The sequence below is a fragment of the Dendropsophus ebraccatus genome, chromosome 9 (genome assembly GCF_027789765.1).
Source record: "Dendropsophus ebraccatus isolate aDenEbr1 chromosome 9, aDenEbr1.pat, whole genome shotgun sequence".
Classification (NCBI taxonomy): domain Eukaryota; kingdom Metazoa; phylum Chordata; class Amphibia; order Anura; family Hylidae; genus Dendropsophus; species Dendropsophus ebraccatus.
The window spans coordinates 109,567,147-109,584,347 of NC_091462.1; the positions used below are offsets into that span (position 1 = coordinate 109,567,147).

A 17,201-nucleotide genomic window follows, 5' to 3' on the forward strand; every position below is an offset into this window, starting at 1 on the left:
GTGACTAAAATCGTAATCCTTGAGGACCAGGATTATCCCTGTATTCTGAAAAGAAAGGGAATCGGGCTTACCTCTTCTCATCCAATGACAGTCATCTTTGGGACTGATTCATGGAGACTGTTTATCATCTAGTTCAGCTCTAGTATGTTATTACACAAACACCCCAACATAAAAGCAGCTCATCCTATTTCCTGCATGCATATATATATATATATATATATATATATATATATATATATATATATATATATATATATATATGGAACATGGACGCCACAGAGACAACATCCATGTACACAGGGTCTTGGTATTAGACTGTGAGCATTTTGCGCAGACCTGCTGGGTGTCACATACTTATACATTTTTATGATTTTTTATTTTTTTTTGCTTCTGTGCAGAAATTCCAGTGGAGGACATACCAGTTTATACTTAAAGGGACAAAGCTGTCATATTTCAAGATGAGAGGAAGTAATGATAAAGAGGTAAGAAACACAAAACGTAAGTTCAAGTAATGAACCAATAGTAATATATTTCCTATTTCTCCTGCAGGGGGAGCTCTGGGGCACCATTGATGTGCGAGATGTGAGTATTGAAGAGGTTACATAGAAATAATATAGGATGATTGTAGGTTCCCTCCTGATCATTTCCCCTGTACCGGATCAGATGGTGTCACTAGTCAGTGTGGCCACGATGGGCTCCCGCTACCCCATGGAGATGACCCTGCGGAATGGAAGAGCCATATTACTGGTAACTATAACAGTCATGGTGCAAACATCATAGCCTCCACATAACATGGCTGATAACTGAGCACAATAGACTGCAATCATGGGTCCTACAGGCAGCCACATAGCTGATAACAGGGAACAATAGATGATGTAAATGGGAAGGAGATAGATAACCAGCATGAGGATGGGGAGATGGTGACATCCAAATCTCTGACTGGTTATTTCTGTCTTTCAGGCTGCAGACAGCGATGCAGAGAGGGTGAGGTGGCTGCAAGCTATCCAGGAGACCATGGCGTCCATCAGGAGAAGGTCACTATGTCTGCTCCCTTATTCTACTGTATTATACACTCCTCAGCTCACCTGTATACTCCTCTAGAATCCAGTATGCTCCATTGTGGAAACCTCTGCTTCATTAATACACTCCTCTCGTGCTCCTTCATACAGTCCCCTGCTCTCTTATACATTCCCCTGCTCCCTCATACATTCCCCTGCTCTCTTATACATTCCCCTGCTCCCTCATACAGTCCCCTGCTCCCTCATACATTCCCCTGCTCTCTTATACATTCCCCTGCTCCCTCATACATTCCCCTGCTCTCTTATACATCCCCTGCTCCCTCATACATTCCCCTGCTCCCTCATACATTCCCCTGCTCTCTTATACAAACCCTGCTCCCTCATACATTCCCCTGCTCTCTTATACATTCCCCTGCTCTCTTATACATTTCCTGCTCTCTTATACATCCCCTGCTCTCTTATACATTCCCCTGCTCTCTTATACATTTCCTGCTCTCTTATACATCCCCTGCTCTCTTATACATTCCCTGCTCTCTTATACATTCCCTGCTTTCTTATACATTCCCCTGCTCTCTTATACATTTCCTGCTCCCTTATACATTCCCCTGCTCTTTTATACATTCCCCGCTCTCTTATACATCTCCTGCTCTCTTATACATTCCCCTGCTCTTTTATACATCCCCTGCTCTCTTATACATCCCCTGATCCCTTATGCATTCTCTGCTCCCTTATACGTTCCCCTGTTCTTTTATACATCCCCCTGCTACCTTATACATCCCCTGCTCTCTTATACATTCCCCGCTCTCTTATATATCCCCAGCTCCCTTATGCATTCCCTGCTCCCTTATACATTCCCTTGCTCTCTTATACAACCCATGCTCTCTTATACATTCTCCCGCTTTCTTGTACATCCCTTGCTTTCTTATACATTTCCTACTCACTTATACATTCTCCTGCTCTCTTATACATTCCCTGCTCTCTTATACATACCCTGCTCTCTTATATATTCCTTGCTCTCTTGTTCGTCCCCTGCTCTCTTATACATCCCCTGCTCTTATACATCCCCTGCTCCCTTATACATTCCCCACTCACTTATAAATTCGATGCTCCCTTATACATTCCCCACTCTCTTATACATCCCCTGCTCTCTTATACATCCCCTGCTCTCTTATACATCCTGTGCTCTTATACATTCCCTGTTCTTATACATTCCTTGCTTCTTTATACATTTCATTGCTCCCTTATACACTCCCCTGCTCTATTATACATTCCCCTGCTTCCTTATACATTCCCTTGCTCTCTTATACATTCTCTGCTCCCTTATACATTCCCCTGCTCTCTTATACATTTCCCTGCTCTCTTATACATTCCCCTGGTCCCTTATACATCCCCTGCTCTCTTATACATTCCCCTGCTCTCTTATACATTCCCTGCTCTCTTATACATTCCCTTGCTCTCTTATACATTCCCTTGCTCTCTTATACATTCCCCTGCTCTCTTATACATCGCCTGCTCACTTATACATTCCCTGCTCACTTATAAATTTGATGCTCCCTTATACATTCCCTACATTCTACTGCTCCCTTATATATTCCCCTGCTCTCTTATACATCCCCTGCTTCCTTAAACATTCCCTTGCTCTCTTATACATTCCCTGCTCCCTTATATATCCCCCTGCTCTCTTATACATTCCCTGCTCCCTTATATATCCCCCTGCTCTCTTATATATCCCCCTGCTCTCTTATACATTCCCTTGCTCTCTTATACATTCCCTGCTCCCTTATACATTCCCTGCTCCCTTATATATCCCCCTGCTCTCTTATACATTCCCTGCTTTTACACATTCTGATGCCCCCTTATATATTCCCTGCTCCCTTATACATCCCCCTGCTCTCTTATACATTCTCCTGCTCTCTTATACATTCCCTGCTTTTATACATTCTGCTGCTCCCTTATATATTCCCTGATCCCTTATACACCCCCCTGCTCTCTTATATATTTCCCTGCTCTCTTATACATCCCCTGCTTCCTTAAACATTCCCTTGCTCTCTTATACATTCCCTGCTCCCTTATATATCCCCCTGCTCTCTTATACATTCCCTGCTCCCTTATATATCCCCCTGCTCTCTTATATATTTCCCTGCTCTCTTATACATCCCCTGCTTCCTTAAACATTCCCTTGCTCTCTTATACATTCCCTGCTCCCTTATATATCCCCCTGCTCTCTTATACATTCCCTGCTCCCTTATATATCCCCCTGCTCTCTTATATATTTCCCTGCTCTCTTATACATTCTCCTGCTCTAACACATTCTCCTGCTTTTTTACATTCCCTGCTCCCTTTTACACCCTTCTGCTCTCTTATACACCCCCCAGTTTGCTTATTCACCCCTCTGCTCTCTTACATGCCTCTCTGCTCTTCTATACACTCCTCTGCTCTCCTATACACTCCTCTGCTCTTCTATACACTCCTCTGCTCTCCTATACACTCCTCTGCTCTTCTATACACCCCTCTGCTCTCTTATACACCCCTCTGCTCTCTTATACACTCCTCTGCTCTCCTATACACCCCTCTGCTCTCCTATACACCTCTCTGCTCTCCTATACACCTCTCTGCTCTCTTACATGCCCTTCTGCTGTTCTATACACTCCTCTGCTCTCTTATACACCCCTCTGCTCTCCTATACACCCCTCTGCTCTCTTATACACCCCTCTGCTCTCTTATACACCCCTTTGCTCTCTTATACACCCTTCTGCTTTCTTGGACACCCCTCTGCTCTCTTACACGCCATTGTACACTATAACATTACCCTTGGCTCTTCTGCACATCCCCCTGCTGTCCTGTATGCCCATCTTCCTCCTTCTATATCTAGTACTCTCTTTTACACTCCTCTCTTCCCTGATATGCCTCCTCTGCGTCTCTCTCTTTCCGTGATGGTTAGCATGGAGACACAACGTTAACTGAACTGTCCATCTTATAGTCGGCGTTCCTCGGACACTCCTGTTGTTCGTGAAAGGGGTTCGGATCTAAGCCGAGCAATCTGTGACTGGATGAGTAAGGTAATGGTGGCGGGTCGGAGTGTGGGACCATTATACTGAAATGTCTACTACATCAGAGAAGTCTCTGCTCGGCTACATTGCTACACGCCCTGTAATTATTTTATATACGTATTATTCCTCTCATTCCAGTCCAATCCTGGGAGTCAGGCTGGAAGTCCGGTCGGTGATGAAGGTAAAATACCCGATATTGCAGTATCCTCCATATATTCCCTCACATACAATATATGTATACGGACAATTCCCTATTTGTTATTTATGTAACCAGGTAAGTCTCACAGGGATCCATCCAGCATTACATCCATGTGCTTGTAGCCTTTAGGCTCCAGGATGGTGATTCATTATTTCATTATTGATTCTCTGTATATTTCCTGCCTGCTAGAGCAGCAGAATAAGTCACCGCCATATATATAAAGATTGCTATAGTCCTGACATATGTCGTGTCCTGTCAGCGGTTATGTGGTCTGGTACATCCTGTCTATATATTACATTCCCAGATCTCATGTCTTCTCATCATTACAGCCCCCGATGTACTAAAAGACCTGGACTCCTTCATTGACCAAACGTTTAATGGAATCACCTTCAACAGGCAGTCCCAGCTAAGGAAGAGATCGACGGGAATGAGCCAGGAAGCAGGTTGCTGTCTGTCTACTATCTTCTATCTGTCTGTCTGTCTGTCTGTCTATCTATCTATCTATCTATCTATCTATCTATCTATCTCCTATCTATCTATCTATCTATCTATCTATCTATCTATCTATCTATCTTCTATCTGTCTATCTATCTATCTATCTATCTATCTCCTATCTATCTATCTATCTCCTATCTATCTATCTATCTCCTATCTATCTATCTATCTATCTATCTATCTATCTATCTATCTCCTATCTATCTATCTATCTATCTATCTATCTATCTATCTATCTATCTCCTATCTATCTATCTCCTATCTATCTATCTATCTATCTATCTATCTATCTCCTATCTATCTATCTATCTATCTATCTATCTATCTATCTATCTCCTATCTATCTATCTATCTATCTATCTATCTATCTCCTATCTATCTATCTATCTATCTATCTATCTATCTCCTATCTATCTATCTATCTATCTATCTCCTATCTATCTATCTATCTATCTATCTATCTATCTATCTATCATCTATCTATCTATCTATCTATCTATCTATCTATCTATCTATCTATCTCCTATCTATCTATCTATCTATCTCCTATCTATCTCCTATCTATCTATCTATCTATCTCCTATCTATCTATCTATCTATCTATCTATCTATCTATCTATCTATCTCCTATCTATCTCCTATCTGTCTATCTCCTATCTATCTCCTATCTATCTATCTATCTATCTCCTATCTATCTATCTATCTATCTATCTCCTATCTATCTATCTATCTATCTATCTATCTATCTATCTATCTATCTATCTATCTCCTATCTATCTATCTATCTCCTATCTATCTATCTATCTATCTTCTATCTATCTATCTATCTATCTATCTATCTATCTATCTATCTCCTATCTATCTATCTATCTATCTATCTATCTATCTTCTATCTATCTATCTATCTATCTATCTATCTATCTATCTATCTCCTATCTATCTCCTATCTATCTATCTATCTATCTATCTATCTATCTATCTATCTCCTATCTATCTATCTATCTCCTATCTATCTATCTATCTATCTATCTATCTATCTATCCCAAATCTTTCTCTCTCAGTCTATCTTTCTCATTCTGTCCCTTCCATATTACAGCACTGCATTAGAGTAGTCAGTAGGACGTCAGCCATGTTCTGTTCCCTGCCTGGCTCTCATATATTTATAGCCGTCCGTCCTGTCTGACGTTTGATGAATTGAAGAGCCGGCAGCAGCTTTGGGCTTTCCTGCAGGGCTTCTCTCTCTACATCAGTCAAGTGCCAAAATAATACAGACTGATGTGTCTGTGAGACTGATCCAGCGATGTAAGAGGCGGCAGAACCTTCCAACAAAACCCCGAACCCGAAATATGCCCCACTTATCGCCCCCCTCAGACGTGCCCCAATACTGTACCACCGGGTTCTCATACCCATGCCCCAGTTATAAAGACATCTGAATGGCTTTATTATGTGTCCTACATTATTCTCCTTCCTGGCCCTGACTATAGAAGAGAAGATAACTATGAAACTCCTCACCCCTTCCCTACTAAAAAAAAATCAGTCCATGTAAAGTATGATGGGAAATAGTAACATCAGGTTGTTCTTCTTCCAGCTCCCTCCCCCCTCTCCCAGCAGGAAGTCCCAGCACAATGTAAAGCCCCATGCCACCGCTTATAGTCCTCACCTCCCACACTAATGTTCTCCGATAAGACTTGTGTGACTGGCTATAAATGGGTCTTCTATCTGTCTATGAGGAAGGCTCAGCTCAGAAAGGGTTAATGTTTTCCTCTGTTCATCTACTTTTAGAGCCGACCATACGATAATATAGTCCCCCTGTTCCACCTGACTATCACAAAGCAGAGAATTTACTGAATGTTTGTAAAGGGCGACTTGTTCTATGAGACCCTGTTATACCAAACTCTGCGTCCTTGACTGTAAAATCCGCCTCTGTGTGTTCTTATTCCAGAGAGCAGCAGCCACAATACATGAAGTATAACAGTGGGAAGGTAATGTCACATACGGTGAGTGGTAAGAGCTGTATACGTCTACTGAACAAGTGCTAAAGGGCAGCGCCACTCACTGCTGATAATACCCTGAATCATACAGTAATGGCGGCTAGAGTGAGGAGGTTGGATAACATAGGGTTATTACATTCCTCCTATATTCTAAAGGTCACTTTACAAGGAAGGCAAACTTATACTTTCCATATAACTGCTATAAAATTGCTTCCTATGTTCAAGAAGTATAATAACTATTATACTACTGCCCCCTATAATATAATACCGATCCTATATACAAGAATATAACTACTATAATGTGGCGGTAAGACAAAGCACTTAGCACTTACCGGTCTGCTGCAAGATAAGTCCATTTATTCAAACTGGTTTTTACATGTGAACGGGAAGGAAGATGCAAGCAGGTGCGTCCAGGCTAACAACCGTTTTCCTGTATACAATACTTGTCGTGTTGTATACATGAAAGCGGTTGTTCACCTGGACGCACCTGCTTGCATCTCCCTCCCCGTTCACATGTGAAAATCAGTTTGAATAAATGGACTTATCTTGCAGCAGATCGGTGAGTGTTAAGTGCTTTGTCTTACCGCCACACAGTACCTGCTTCTTTCTATGGTGCACCTCCAATAGCTGCAGTCTGGTGGCTGAATCGTCTGTGTATGTACAGGTCCTAGCTCAGACTCTCAAACATTAGAAGTCTCACTGAGTCTTATTGTATCTTGATAACTACTATAATACTGCTCCTATATACAAGAATATAACTATTATAATACTGCCCCCTATATACAAGAATATAACTACTATAATACTGCTCCTATATACAAGAATATAACTATTATAATACTGCCCCCTATATACAAGAATATAACTACTATAATACTGCTCCTATATACAAGAATATAACTATTATAATACTGCCCCCTATATACAAGAATATAACTACTATAATACTGCCCCTTATATACAAGAATATAACTACTATAATACTGCACCTATATACAGGAATATAACTACTATAATACTGCTCCTATATACAGGAATATAACTACTATACTACTGCCTCCTATATACAAGAGTATAACTGCTATAATACTGCCCCCTATATACAGGAATATAACTACTATAATACTGCTCCTATATACAAGAATATAACTACTACAATACTGCTCCAATATACAGGAATATAACTACTATAATACTGCCCCCTATATACAGGAATATAACTACTATAATACTGCTCCTATATACAAGAATATAACTACTATAATACTGCTCCTATATACAAGAATATAACTACTATAATACTGCTCCTATATACAGGAATATAACTACTATAATGCGGTTTAGGGAAGAAAAAGAGTGCTGCACCTCACACCTATGGCTGATACTAGTACCTCTCGGCTGCATAAAAAACATCAGAATTCTGTATGTGAATTGATCAAGCCACACTGCCCCATATACCGTGTGCAGGTATCTGATACACATGGGTCCCTACACTAAGTCCACACCGTGCCAGTCAGTGGCCACCACCCCCGTAGGCGTGCACAGTCAGGGAAGGGAGGCCATGGAGCGGCCCTGCAACCCCCATGCCACAGGACCAGACCCAAAAATGCCACACCAAAACCCAGCCAGCACCACCGGCGGAGGAAGCTGCCCCCAAACAGCACAAGTCTGGATAAGGTATTGCACTCACCATAGCTATCAAAGATAGAATGGGACAGACGGGAGGGATTAAAACCATGAGCACTCAGGTGTCTCCTGCTAATTGCGGTCATGTGGGTCTCACCAGGAGGAGTGCAAAACACGGAGAAAAGAGAGAAACAAAATACGGTTCAGGGAAGAAAAAGAGTGCTGCACCTCACACCTATGGCTGATACTAGTGCCGCTAGGCTAAATAAAAAACACATCAGAATTTTGTGTATGAATTGATCAAGCCATACTGCCCCATGTACCTCATGCAGGTATCTGATACACATGGGTCCCTACACTAAGTCCACACTGTGCCAGTCAGCGACCACCGACACGGTGTGGAGTTAGCGTAGGGACCCGTGTGGACCAGAGGACCTGCGCGGTGGTACACGGGGCAATATGGCTTGATCAATTCATATACAGACACTCTGGTGTTGATTTTTAATATAGGCCTAGCGGCATTAGTATCAGCCATAGATGGGATGTGCAGCGGTTCCATTCTCTCCAGTTCGTGTTTCACAGTTCTCCCTCTCTGAACAGCTCGCACTCCTTTATAAGACCCACATGACCAAAATTAGCAGGATATGTCTGTGCTCGCATGTCCGGACCTTATGTCTTCCCCATTTTGTGAGAGCAGCAATGGTAAGTGTAATACCATATCCATGCTTGTGTCGTTTGGGGGCAGCCTTCCCCGCCGGTGGTGCTGGTCGGGTTTTGGTGGGGCTTTTTGGGTCTGGTCTTGTGACATTGGGGTTGCAGGGCCGTTCCATGGCCTCCCTTCCCTGCATGTGCACGCTTTGCGGGGTTGGCGGTCGCTGACCGACACGGTGTGGAGTTAGCATAGGGACCCGTGTGGACCAGAGGACCTGCGCGGTGGTACATGGGGCAATATGGCTTGATCAATTCATATACAGACACTCTGGTGTTGATTTTTAATATAGGCCAAGCGGCATTAGTATCAGCCATAGATGGGATGTGCAGCCGTCCCATTCTCTCCAGTTCATATAACTACTATAATACTGCCCCCTATATACAGGAATATAACTACTATAATACTGCCCCCTATATACAGGAATATAACTACTATAATGCGGTTCAGGGAAGAAACAGAGTGCTGCACCTCACACCTATGGCTGATACTAGTGACCCTAGGCTAAATAAAAAACACATCAGAATTTTGTGTATGAATTGATCAAGCCATACTGCCCCATGTACCATCGTGCAGGTATCTGATACACATGGGTCTCTACACTAAGTACACACCGTGCCAGTCAGTGACCACCAACCCCACAGGCGTACACAGTCAGGGAACGCGGGCCATGGGACGGCCCTGCGACCCCCATGCCACAGGACCAGACCCAAAAACACCACACCAGAACCCGGCCAGCACCGCTGGCGGAGAAGGTCGTCCCCAAACAGCACAAGTCTGGATGAGGTGTTGCACTCACCATAGCTGCGGCAAACAGAATGGGAAAAAACAGGAGGGATTAAAACCATGAGCACTCAGGTGTCTCCTGCTAATTGCGGTCATGTGGGTCTCACCAGGAGGGGCACTAGTATCAGCCATAGGTGTGAGGTGCAGCGCTCTTTTTCCTCCCATAACTACTATAATACTGCTCCTATATACAGAAATATAACTACTATAATACTGCTCCTACATACAGGAATATAACTACTATAATACTGCCTCCTATATACAGGAATATAACTACTATAATACTGCTCCTATATACAAGAATATAACTACTATAATACTGCTCCTATATACAGGAATATAACTACTATAATACTGCTCCTACATACAGAAATATAACTACTATAATACTGCCTCCTATATACAAGAATATAACTACTATAATACTGCCTCCTATATACAAGAATATAACTACTATAATACTGCTCCTATATACAGGAATATAACTACTATAATACTGCTCCTATATACAGGAATATAACTACTATAATACTGCTCCTATATACAGGAATATAACTACTATAATACTGCTCCTATATACAAGAATATAACTACTATAATACTGCTCCTATATACAAGAATATAACTACTATAATACTGCTCCCATATACAAGAATGTAACTACTATAATACTGCTCCTATATACAAGAATATAACTACTATAATACTGCCCCCCTATATACAAGAATATAACTACTATAATACTGCTCCTATATACAAGAATATAACTACTATAATACTGCTCCCTATATACAAGAATATAACTACTATAATACTGATCCTATATACAAGAATATAACTACTATAATACTGCTCCTATATACAAGAATATAACTACTATAATACTGCCCCCTATATACAAGAATATAACTACTTTACTACGGTACTGTTTTTTATGTTAAAACATAAAATGCAGATTGGTGAAAATATGAACCTTGTGTATATTCCTTTTTGTGCACTTTACTGCACTGCTGTAAAGCTGTGGTTTAGCCTGAACATGACATTTCTTTGTATCTGTGTATTTACCAGGCCCCTTCTTCCTTCAGCCTTGAAGATCCATCTCCTCCTCTATATAGAGAGCGCCATTTTCCTGAAACTCATTACAGACTTTTCCCTGTTTTGCCAAATCCATGTGATGAGGGGGTCCCCTGCGGCTCTGTGGGGGGGGTCTCCCGTGTGAGATGGACAGATGCTGTGAATACTCCGCCGGGTACACAGAGACGGATCTGCTGATAGTGATTCCTGTAGACATCTTGTTACTGAGGAAACGACAGAGAACAAGAATAAGTGTAAAAAAGCAGGTTACACTGTGACAATGAAATCTTTGTGTCTTGTGGATGAGAATTATTTTTTCTAATAAAAGACTTTCTTTCATTTGAATCATATTTTATTAAAAAATTCCATGTTTTTATAAATCGTATACGCTTTCCCCCCCCTAAAAACGTCCTTCATTGTAGTAAAATAATTAAGAAAGCTGGCAGTGTTGGCTGGCGGTGTGTATGTGCGCTGTCATGCGGCTGTTGTTACCTCAGTACACGAGTGCTTGGTTACATTCAAAACTATTCATCCCCCTTGTAGTAAATTCTATTCCTTTTCAATACTTACAAATGTGATGGCGTGCGGGCCTGAGGGGGTTAAAGGTTTGTTTTGCATCCCCCCCCCCCCCCCCCCCCCCCCCCCCCCCGTCAGCAAGTACAGTGGTGTGGTAGCTGAGTGGGTCTTGGGTCACAGTAGCCTGGAGTGGTGTATGTAGGACCCACCCGGGACAGTTTGGCACTGCGACAACATGGCACAAAAGAATAACCCAAGTGTACGAGTGTGTGTGGGTGCGTAAGGATAGACCAGAGTCCGGTGCTTAGAATCAAAAATAGAATAGTTACTTGGAACAACTTAGTGCAATACAAATGTACGTGGTAGGAATACAGTTCAGTGCAATACAAAAAAATACAATCTTGTGAGTGACTCAGGTGTATTTGAGGTAGAGACAAGGTGCTTTCAAGCAGAGTGTTGTAGAAGAGAGAAGAGGAGAGGGGTTGTCAGAGGGGCCTTGTCCAATGTAGTAGTGTACTCTGCCCGAACAATAGAGGTGTGTAGAAGACATATACAGAATACTCGTACTCACAGATACAGTGGCAAGGGCCCTATTCCACCGGACGATTATCGTTTGCATAATCGTTAACGATTAATGATCTCAAACGACCGCTAATGCGAAAGACCTGAAAACGTTCACTCATTTCCATGGAACGATAATCGTTACTTATGATCGTAATTGCGATCGTTTCTTCTTCGCTATTTATTCGCTATTGCGTTCGTATCTATTGCGAACGACCGAACGATGTCTTATTCAATGCGAACGATTTGCGAACGTTTTGCGAATGAGCAACGATAAAAATAGGTCCAGGTCTTATAAAGCGATCAACGATTTCTCGTTCGGTCGTTAATCGTTAACTGCATTTCAACCGAACGATTATCGTTTAGATTCGAACGATTTAACGATAATCTGAACGATAATCGTCTGGTGGAATAGGGCCCTTAGAGGTCGCTACCATGACCAGGCTGCTACCAAAGGGGGGGGGGGGGTGAGGTCCCCCCTTGCCACCACACTGCCCCCTCCCTCTTGTGGCTCTGTTTCGTCCCCGGCAGCACACATCAGTGCACTCTGTGTGCACCGGGGGAAGTACTTCCGGCACAGGGTGCATCTATAACAAGCACCCCCAGGGCCGGAAGTAACATCCCCGGAGCACACAGACCTCACTGGTGTGTGTGCTGCCAGGGAGCCGGGAGCGGACCGAGCCTTTAAAAGAGAGACACGGTGGGGGAGCAAGTTGCAGGTGAGTGTTTTTTTTCTCATCTGCTTTGCACAGGGGGGCCCCGTCTATAAGGGGGATACGTGGGGGGGCCATCTATAAGGGGGATACATAGGGGGCATCTATAAGGGGGATAACATGGGGGGGCATCTATAAGGGGGATTACATTGGGGCCATCAGTAAGGGGGATACTTGGGGGGGCATCTATAAGGGAGATACATGGGGGGCATCTATAAGGGGGATACATGGGGCCATCTATAAGGGGGATACATGAGGGCCATCTATAAGAGGGATAACATGGGGGCCATCTATAAGGGGGATACATGGGGGGCATCTATAAGGGGGAATAATAGGAGGGGCATCTATAAGGGGGATACATGGGGGCCATCTATAAGGGGGATACATGGGGGGCCATCTATAAGGGGGATACATGGGGGGCATCTATAAGGGGGATAACATGGGGGCCATCTATAAGGGGAATACATGGGGGGGCATCTATAAAGGGGATAACATGGGGACATCCAAACGGGGGATAACAGGAGGGGTATCTTTAAGGGGCATACATGGGGGCATCTAAAAGAGGGATAACAGGGGGGGGCATTTATAAGGGGATAACATGGGGGGGCATCTATAAGAGGGATATCATGGGGGGGGCAACAAAAGGGGGATACATGGGGGGCATCTTAAAGGAGGATAACAGGAGGGGCATCTATAAGGGGGATAACATGGGGGCATCTATAAGGGAGATAACATAGGGAGTCAACAAAAGGGGGATAAATGGGGGGCATCTATAAGGGGGATAACAGGAGGGCAATCTATAAGGGGGATACATGGGGGGCATCTATAAGGGGGATAACAGGAGGGGCATCCATAAGGGGGATACATAGGGGGCATCTATAAGGGGGATACATGGGGGGCATCTAAAAGGGGGATAACAGGGGGGGCATCTATAAGGGGCATAACATGGGGGGCATCTATAAGAGGGATAACATGGGGGGGCAACAAAAGGGGGATACATGGGGGGCATCTTAAAGGAGGATAACAGGAGGGGCATCTATAAGGGGGACAACATGGGGGCATCTATAAGGGAGATAACATAGGGAGTCAACAAAAGGGGGATACATGGGGGGCATCTATAAGGGGGATAACAGGAGGGCAATCTTCTATAAGGGGGATACATGGGGGGCATCTATAAGGGGGATAACAGGAGGGGCATCCATAAGGGGGATACATAGGGGGCATCTATAAGGGGGATACATGGGGGGAATCTATAAGAGGGATAACATGGGGGGGCAACAAAAGGGGGATACATGGGGGGCATCTAAAAGGAGGATAACAGGAGGGGCATCTATAAGGGGGATAACATGGGGGGCATCTATAAGGGAGATAACATAGGAGGTCAACAAAAGGGGGATACATGGGGGGCGTATACAATAGGGATGCACGATGCACCGAAATATCGATACTACTATCGATATTTCGGGCTAAACAACGGTTCGGTACCAGGATTTCCTGGTATCGATACTTTATGTTAAAGCTGCACTATTAGGCAACTTAACATAAAGTATAACGCAGAGAACACGCCCGGCGGCTAGCTGAGCGCCGGCCATGTTCTCTATGTGCCTCTCACTGCCCCTGCAGTCTCCTCCTCTGTTCTCTCTCCTTCCGCTCCCGGCGGCGCCAATTTTAAATAGCCGGCACTTTGCGATCGCTAGTGCCGGCTATGTAACTGTGTAGATGCCGCTGTCACACTGACAGCGGCACCTGACCCCTCCTAAGCTCGCTCCATATGCAGCAGGGGTCGGCTACTGTGTGTAGCAGACCCCCGCTGAAATGATTTATGCAGAGGAGCTGGAGCTGCACGGAGGTCTCCGCGGCTGGAGAGGGAGAGGAGAACGGAGAAGGAGAGAGGAGGAAGGAGGAGAAGGCTGGAGAGGGAGAGGGAGAGCGGGAGGTCCGAGAGAAAGGACACATGTGAGGATCCAGCCGTCTGGCAGGAGGGGGAGGTGCAGGGGCTGTGAGGTGCCGACATCAGCATAAGTATGTGTATAGCAGAGCCGAGTGAGCAGTGTATAGCAGAGCTGAGTGAGCAGTGTATAGCAGAGCCGAGTGAGCAGTGTATAGCAGAGCCGAGTGAGCAGTGTATAGCAGAGCCGAGTGAGCAGTGTATAGCAGAGCCGGCTAAGTAGTGTATAGCAGAGCCGAGTGAGCAGTGTATAGCAGAGCCGAGTGAGCAGTGTATAGCAGAGCCGAGTGAGCAGTGTATAGCGGAGCCAAGTGAGCAGTGTATAGCGGAGCCGAATGAGCAGTGTATAGCGGAGCCGAGTGAGCAGTGTATAGCGGAGTTGTCTGAGTGATCGCTCTACTCTGTACACAGTTATGTAAAAAACGCAAACCTTTACTTTTAACGTAATAAAATTAAAAAAAGCTCCATAAATTGGTATCTCTGTAATAGTGCAGCCCTGAAGAGTATAGAAAACATTTCAGGTTTATTATATTCGCTGTCTAGGGAGTATTATATTTCTATTGTTGTGGTTTTTTTTAAAATATTTTAGTAAGTATCGAACTGGTATTGAGTATCGAAATAAAAATGTTAGTATTGGTATCGAACTGAAAATTCTGGTATCGTGACATCACTAGTATACAATAGGGCATGCACAGAGGGATGCATGTACTATAGTGGTCTACACAGAGGGGGGGTATATACTATAAGGGGGGTCACATAGAGTCAGCCCACCCACTAAATGAGGGCAAAAAGGGGCCAATACAGATGTGCAGTGTGTATAGCGATGAGGATGGTGCCTAATTTGTTTCTCTGGCAGATTCAGATATGTCTGACTGCTTTCTGCCCCCTAGTTGTGGGTTACCCATCATAGGTGGGTAGTACGAGCCCCAGGCCTTGTTATCTAGGCTAAGCTGACTGGTTGTCTGGCACTGCGCAGTGGAATACATAGACCTTCCGTACCTTTGTTCCACTGGGGTCAGTTCTTATGACTGCCCTGCACTTTTAGAGAGGTTCCTGGTGTGGACAAGGTGATCCCTGTATGGCTTCTCTCCCCTTGGTACTCCCTCTCACATTGAATATAGACTACAGACTGACTTGCTCCTCCCACCAGGATCTAAGTCCTTTCTTCAGGGGTCCATCTAACCCTGCCTGTGATTGGTGGGCTGTGTGTGCAGAGAAAAAGAGAGCAGAAGATTGGGTAAATAAAGGAGGAAAAGCACCTGCACCTGTGAGTGGGTAAAGAACAACATGTGACACACAATAGTGTTCTTCAGCTGTGCATAATAAAGGACAGACACTCTAGTGATACCTAGTGGGAAAAACACTAACTGCAGTGGATACCTTATCGCACTTGTGTGAACCTGAGGGAGTTATCTTAGTCAGGTGCAATAGTTTTAGGGGTCCGTAATAGGTCACCACACAAACAAATAAACTAAAAAATTATAAACAAACAACATGCAAATCACTCAACACAACTAAGGGCCTTTCAGACAATTGAGTAATGAAATCATAGACTAATAATCGGCCTGTGTAAAAGTGACAGTGACAGCCGAGGAGCGGCTAATTGGATCTTTTGTGCATTCCCATAAATTACCGTTCAGCAATGGCAATGTATTTAAAGCGGTTGTTCACCAAAATTTCTTTCAAATGAACTGGTGTCAGAAAGTGCCATAGATTTGTAATTTACTTCTATTAAAAAAATCTCCAGTCTTCCCATACTTATCAATTGCTGTATGTCCTGCAGGAAGTGGTGTATTCTCTCTAGTCTGAAACAGTGCTCTCTGCTGCCACCTCTGTCCATGTCAGGAACTGTCCAGAGCAGCAGCAAATCCCCATAGAAAACCTCTCCCGCACTCCAGACTGGAAAGAATACACACCTTCCTGTCGACATACAGCAGCTGATAAGTACTGGAAGACTTAAGATGCTTTAGAAGTAAATTACGAATCTCTGGCACTTTCTGGCACCAGTTGAATTCAAATAATTTTTTGGGGGGGTGAACTAACCCTTTAAATAGTGGCATGATTAATTATGCAGTGTAAGGCTATGTTCACACTGCGTATATGTACGCTGTGAACTCCGGCTGGGGATTTACGCTACTTGCGGCCGGCTACGTACGGAGCGCTAACTTACGCCCGAAGTCTACTTACGCTTCCCGAGCCCCCTACGTAGCGATCTGACAGCGGTCTTTTACTTGGAAATCTTCGTCTAGCCCCGGACACCCCACAGAACCTTTTGGATCCGCACAAAAAGCTGTCAAACTGAAGAAATCACCACTACGTACGGGACCGCATGTTACGCTACGGGCGTAAGTTACGGCATTTTCGTCCTCAAACAATGGTCTGGTTCATTTTATACGCCACCGCGTACGATCCGGGCGTAAGTTGTTACGTAGTGTGAACTGTGCCGCCGTACATCGTATACTTTCCATCATACGCAAACTACGTAAGTCTCCGGACGCTTACTCACGGAACGCG

At 44.0% G+C, this 17,201-nt stretch overlaps 1 protein-coding gene across 1 annotated transcript in view; it reads right to left on the minus strand.

Moving 5' to 3' along the window:
* Window positions 1-399: 399 nt before the first annotated feature.
* LOC138801465 (uncharacterized) overlaps window positions 400-17,201 on the minus strand; it is a 71,118-nt gene continuing 54,316 nt past the window's right edge. The window contains exons 7-8 of the transcript XR_011364623.1: window positions 10,941-11,173; window positions 400-720 (exon numbers count right to left, since the gene is read on the minus strand). The gene's annotated coding sequence lies outside the window, so the exon portion shown is untranslated. The remainder of the gene's footprint in view (window positions 721-10,940; window positions 11,174-17,201) is intronic.